The 6,469-nt window shown below is 37.0% G+C and overlaps 1 long non-coding RNA gene across 1 annotated transcript; it reads right to left on the reverse strand.

The window, feature by feature from the left end:
• Positions 1-269: 269 nt before the first annotated feature.
• LOC137579800 (uncharacterized) lies at positions 270-2,317 on the reverse strand. Its single transcript, XR_011032890.1, has 3 exons — positions 1,797-2,317; positions 620-1,226; positions 270-565 (listed from the first exon to the last, which is right to left on the reverse strand). It is a non-coding gene; the product is annotated as an uncharacterized lncRNA (long non-coding RNA).
• Between the last annotated feature and the right edge of the window lie 4,152 nt (positions 2,318-6,469).

A 6,469-nucleotide genomic window follows, 5' to 3' on the forward strand; every position in this document is an offset into this window, starting at 1 on the left:
TGTAATACACACTCAACTTGATTGGATGGGGGAGTTGAAATCGTTTGACATTAGCCCGGAAAGTCATCGACAAAACAGCCAACTCGCTATGCTATGTGGGCGACCCTGTCTCTGAATAGTAAACGGATGCAGGAACTTGGCCCAGACATACCACATTTGCATATAAATATATTTCACTAACATATGTAAAGTTGTCATCCATATTTCGGGCTTCCTAATCGCATCCTTGGGCATTGAGCCAACAAACAAACTACTCTTTAGGCTATCGATTCTAATTACAAATTGTTTATTTCGGTCGCTTCTCATCTAGTGTCATTAGATAATACATTTAGTACATGCAAACCCCACGCTGCATTCGCCGAATACAGCGAAGAATTTGCTTTTTCCCGCAACGATGGCGAGGAATTCTCAGAATGGATCTCAGGTCTATCAAGCGAAATGTTTCAATCCAAATTTCTAAGCAGATAAGCAACGTCGGCGCACAGTCAGCGAAATTGGGAAGGGATAACGCTTCGGCGCCAAAGCGCGAGTACCCACTGAATAGCGATTTCCATATGGTATGACACTGTGAAAGTAACATTATTTTCATTGATTTAAATAGGGAAATTAAAATATTTACTTGAAAATGTAATGGTATCGCGTTGTATTGTTTCTCCATTAGCATCCGATTGAGGTGAATTGACAACATCGCCCTTTGATTTTCTATTTGATTTGGACAAAGGAGATAATTACGCTTTGTAGCCAACACGAAACCCTTTCCTTTTTCGTCAACCCCGCCGTCACTGCAAAACTACTTCTTTTTCTTCGGATTGTTAACCTTCCGCCAATTGGAATCCAGAGCCGGCTGTGTCCACATGGAGGCGGTCAGCACAGCAAGAAGTCCTCGCCTTGGTGTAGTGCAAAAAGGACAAACGACCGAATCGAACTGAATGCTTTCACACACAGAACATGAGGCCTTGCTGGGATTGGGATGTCGACTTTCACAAATCGGCATGGCCTACTTGATTTGTAATCAATGCCTTGCGCCAATTGAAATCCAGAGCCGGTTGTGTCCACATGGAGGCAGACATCACAGAAGCCCCGAATTGAAAGGAAAGTCCTCCATCCCGATAGTCAGCACTGCAAGAAGTCATCGCCTTGGTCTAGTGTAAAATTCACAATTTACTAAATTTTGACTGTTGAAATCTAAAAAGGACAATCGACCGAATCGAACTGAATGCTTTCCACTGACTGGCTTACTTGCTTTCCACACTGAACATGAGGCCTTGCTGGGATTGGGATGTCGACTTTCCCAAATCGGCATTGCCTACTTGATTTGTTATCAATGCCTTACGCCAATTGGAATCCAGAGCCGGCTGTGTTTACGTGGAGGCAGACATCTCAGAAGCCCCGTATTGAAAGGAAATTCCTCCATCCCGATAGTCAGCACTGCAAGTCCTCGCCTTGGCGTAGTGTAAAATTGACAATTTACTAAATTTTGACTGTTGAAATCTAAAAAGGACAATCGACCGAATCGAACTGAATGCTTTCCACACTGAACATGAGGCCTTGCTGGGATTGGGTGTCGACTTTCCAAATCGGCATTGCCTACTTGATTTGTAATCAATGCCTTGGCCAATTGGAATCCAGGCCGGCTGTGTCCCATGGAGGCGCTTCGAGCCCCTTTTTCGTAGTCAGCCTGCAAGAAGTCCTCGCCTTGGTGTAGTGTAATTCAATTTCTAAATTTTCTGTTGAATATTTTATAATTTTTAAAAGTAGAAGAGGACAATCGACCGAATCGAACTGAATGCTTTCACACACTGAACATGAGGCCTTGCTGGGATTGGGATGTCGACTTTTCCAAATCGGCATGCCTACTTGATTTGTAATCAATGCCTTACGCCAATTGGAATCCAGAGCCGGCTGTGTCCACGTGGAGGCAGACATCTCAGAAGCCCCGTATTGAAAGGAAAGTCCTCCATCCCGATAGTCAGCACTGCAAGTCCTCGCCTTGGCGTAGTGTAAAATTGACAATTTACTAAATTTTGACTGTTGAAATCTAAAAAGGACTTTTGTGTTTGTTTTAACTTTTAAAACATTTTTACAAGTAGCACGAGATGAGACAATCGACCGAATCGAACTGAATGCTTTCACACACTGAATTTAAGGCCTTGCTGGGGTTGGGACGTCGACTTTTTCAAATCGGCATTGCCTACTTGATTTGTAATCATTGCCTACTTTGATTTAGGTGACATTGCAAAAATTTAAATTTAAAAATGAAATGAGAAAGAAAATGGGTAAAGAACTTCCTGCTGCCCTGATTTTGGTTCGAAGTGGGAAAGGGCAAGCAGCACAGCAAAGTAGTCGCGTCTCTTTCTTTTCTGAGTTATCATGTTCTTCGCCACACTGATGTCTGTGCCGTAGCAGTTAGTTATACGTTCCACGATCGAGGCATAGCTCCCAGCAGCACGGCCTACCATAGATTCATGGATGTTAATCACTTATTAATTGTTTTGTCACTTATTAATTGTTAGTTGCTTTATTTATTTGATCTGATCGCTTTGGATTATGCATACGAACTGACTCTCTGCTCGCAGACAGAGTAGTTAGAGAGTTAGATATTCAACAAATAAAGAGAGCATCTTCGCTTGCAAGGCAGAGCGAGAGACGCTTTATGAAATCAGAGAGTAAGGAATCAATATCAATAGTTATAACGGTGCTTAAACAGTGGTTACAATACCACTGTTTCTTATGCTTTGGACACTTTGCCTACTACAACTCGGCCGTCCTGACTTTAAGATTGTCCTCAATCTCTGCTTTACTTTATTATTCTGACGAACTTTGTCAAGTAATGTTAACATAAATTTACAATTTGATTATTTTCTTATTCTATAGTGAAATATTTACAATTTAATTATATTCTTAAACCTAGTACCGATGTATATATACATATATAGTTTGCTTACAATTTCCACTATTTACTTTTTTTATCCAATGTCTTATATTCTGAGCACTCCAGACGCCTTGATAAGGATTGCGCGATAACTGAAATCCATCCACATCTTTTATTAAAAACCTGTAATTTTTCAAAATTTTTGCTATTATATACGGCCTTTTATTTTTCGGTATTAACTTCCTCGTTATTCCTGCGGTACTATCAAAATTTTTAACCATTATATAATCACCCTCTTTATTTTCCGGTGTAACTTTCTTTTTATTGTTATAGTATTTTTCATTATCGGCCTGAGCTAACCGTTGATTTAATTCTGCCTGTTTTCTAATATTTTCTATATTTCTGTCACTGACTTCGTCTAATTTTGTCACTTCGTCTAACTTTTCTTTCAAATCATCACTAACCTCTCCTTTTTGAGCTAAACCAAAAAGCATCTCAGCAGGCAATTTTTTGATGCTACGATGTTGTGTATTGTTTAACGAAAATTCGACTTTTTCAATGAAAATTTCACATCCCAATACAAACCATTCTCAGGCTCAGTGAGTTTTGCAATCATAGGTCCTAAACTTCTATTAATCCTTTCCACTTGTCCATTTGCTTGTGGCGATCCCGTAGCTATTTTTATATGTTTTATATTCGCGTCTTTCATGAAATTTTCAAATTCTCCAGATGTAAAACAACTGCCTCGATCCGATATTATACATTTCGGTCTACTATATGATCGAAAATAATCTCCTAATGCTTTAATGACCTCTTTAGTGTTTGTAGTTTTCGTGGTGTATAATCTAACAAATTTCGTAAACGCATCTACAACAACTAAAATATGCTTCTTTGATCTTCCTGAATCTACAGGTCCATAATGATCAATGTGAACTGTATCAAAGGGCTTATTTCCTTTCGGTATACCATGCAAAAGACCATCTCCTTTTCCTGTTTTCGGTGAATACGCTATACATTTCAAACAATTTCTTATATGTTTTATTGTCTTCTCCTTCATATTTGGATCGTCGTGATATTTATATAATACATGCTCTTCCATATCTTCCGGTACATAAAATACAACCCTTCTATCATTTGTTTTCCTATATAATATACCATTTCGCATTTCGAACAGTTTGTGTTCCCTTTCTTCTCAATATTTTTTTATACTCTGAATCTTTTCATCTTTTGATTGGCAAATAACTAAATTTGTTTCAAAACTATTAGCTTCTGTGATCATAATGTTTGTGCACCTACTCAACGCATCTACATGTTGCATTTGTTTGCCAGATCTATGCACTAGCTCTTAACAGTATTACCTGTAATTCTACCTTTTTATTAATTTTTATTTAAAGTCAAAGTCAACGAATTACAATCCGTTAGTATTCTAAAACGTTTTCCTTGGACATAAATTCTAAACCTGCGTAACGCATATATTATTGCTAGTGTTTCTAGCTCAAAACTATGGTATTTCGCCTCAGTCACTGTAGTGCGTTTGGAGAAATAAGTAATAATGGGTGTAGCCGCTTATCTTTTTTTCTTTGAAGCAGAACTGCTCCAAACCCTAAAGCACTGGCATCACAGTGTAATTCAGTTTCATCGTTAGGATTGTAGATAGCCAATACAGGTGCATTCATCAATTTCTTTTTTAAATTTAAGAAACAATTCAACTCATTTTCCCCAAATTCAAACTGTTTATCCTTCACTAATAAATCATACAACGGCTTGGCTTCTATTGAAAAGTCTTTAATAAATCTCCTAAAATAGGAACACAAGCCTAAAAAGCTGTGAACTGCTTGCGTCTTGTCTGGCACTGAATAATTTTTTATTGCTTCTAAACCCTTTTCGTCCGCCTGTATTCCCTCTTCTGTGATTAAATATCCTAAATATTTTACACTAGCTTGCATAAACTCGCATTTGTCCATTCTAAGCTCTAATTTGTTCCGCACTAATCTCTTCAATACTTCTTTTAACGTTTCTAAATGTTCCTCAATATTTTTGCTGGCAATCATTATATCATTTATATATAAAATAATTTTGTTTTCCCTAATCATGTCATCAAAAATGCTGTTTATAAACCGTTGAAATACATGCGGTGCATTTCTTAATCCCATTGGCATCCTAAGAAATTCATACTGGCCTAATGGTGTTACAAACGATGTAAATTTAACCGACTCCTTGTCCATGAACACATGAAAATATCCATTTTTTAAATCCAATTTTGTGAATACCTTCTTTTGTGCTAAGCGATCCAGGAGATCGTCTATTAATGGTAATGGATAGTTATCTTTAGCCATACTTTTGTTCAATTTTCTAAAGTCTATACATAGGCGCAAATCTCCTGTTTTCTTTTTGACCAAAACTATCGGCGATGCATATGCTGAATTACTGGGTTGTATAATCCCTTCTTGTAAATAATCATCTATTAATATCTTTAATTTCTCTTTTTCCGTATATGATAACCTTTTAGGTGAACAACTAAAGGGTTTCGTATTTTCAAGAGTTATCTTCATTTCCCATTTAAAATCTGGATTCTCTGGTCTGTTCTGCCCAATATAGCATTCTTCTAACAGTTTGACAAACTTACATCGAGTTCTATAATCAACACTTTCACCGATGTTGTATACAAGTTCTTCTTTTGCATTGTCTAATAAATTGATTTCTAACATTTCTTTCTCAAAATTTTCTACCAACACATTTCTAATATTAATTTCTACATCTTTCCTTTTTTCTCCTTTATCTACATTACTAACAATTTTTCTCTCATCTTTTCTAACAACTTGACTTTCTATTCCGTTTTCATTTTCCAGCATTTCACCTAAATAATTTTCTTGATTTTCTAACAAATTTTGACTTTCTATTCCCTTTTCATTTTTCAGCATTTTATCTAAATAATTTTCCTGATCTTCTAACAATTTTCGTTCACTTTTTTCCAGCGTAATCATTTTCAACGCGTCTGGATTACATTTTTTCATAAAATCTCTACCCAATACTAAGTCGCTACTCATAGATTCGTCAGGCACAACCATTATATCAAAATAAATTTTTATTGAATTTTTCAAAATATAACATTGTATTGATGGACTTTGATTTAGCCCGCAAAAGTTTTCAAAATTATCATTTAGCTGCACATCCTTAGGCACTTTTGATGTTTTTATAAACGAAATGGCACTGCCCGAATCTATGAGGCGCTCTGTGAATATTGGTTTATGAATATAGTCTATTAAAAATAATTTAATATATCTTACATAATTGTTTACTTCGTCCTTTGGCTTCTTCCTTTGCGGGCACTGCGCTATGAGGTGCTCCTTGGCACCACACCCATAACAAGATCCACGAACACGTGAAGGTTTTAGGCAATCCTTCGCCCAATGATTTCTTGAATTACAATTGTGGCACCTCAAGTCCTTGGGTACCGTGTTTTGCCTCTCGACGAACTTCTTACTTGGCAGCCGGACCTCCGCAAATGCTCTTAAACATTGGTTTGGATTGTCAAAACATTGTACACGCGCTTGTATACGCATGCTCTCCAATGGAATTCCCTCTATAATGAAATCT

Source organism: Drosophila tropicalis, unplaced genomic scaffold (genome assembly GCF_018151085.1).
Source record: "Drosophila tropicalis isolate 14030-0801.00 unplaced genomic scaffold, ASM1815108v1 contig_789, whole genome shotgun sequence".
Taxonomy (NCBI): Eukaryota; Metazoa; Arthropoda; class Insecta; order Diptera; family Drosophilidae; genus Drosophila; species Drosophila tropicalis.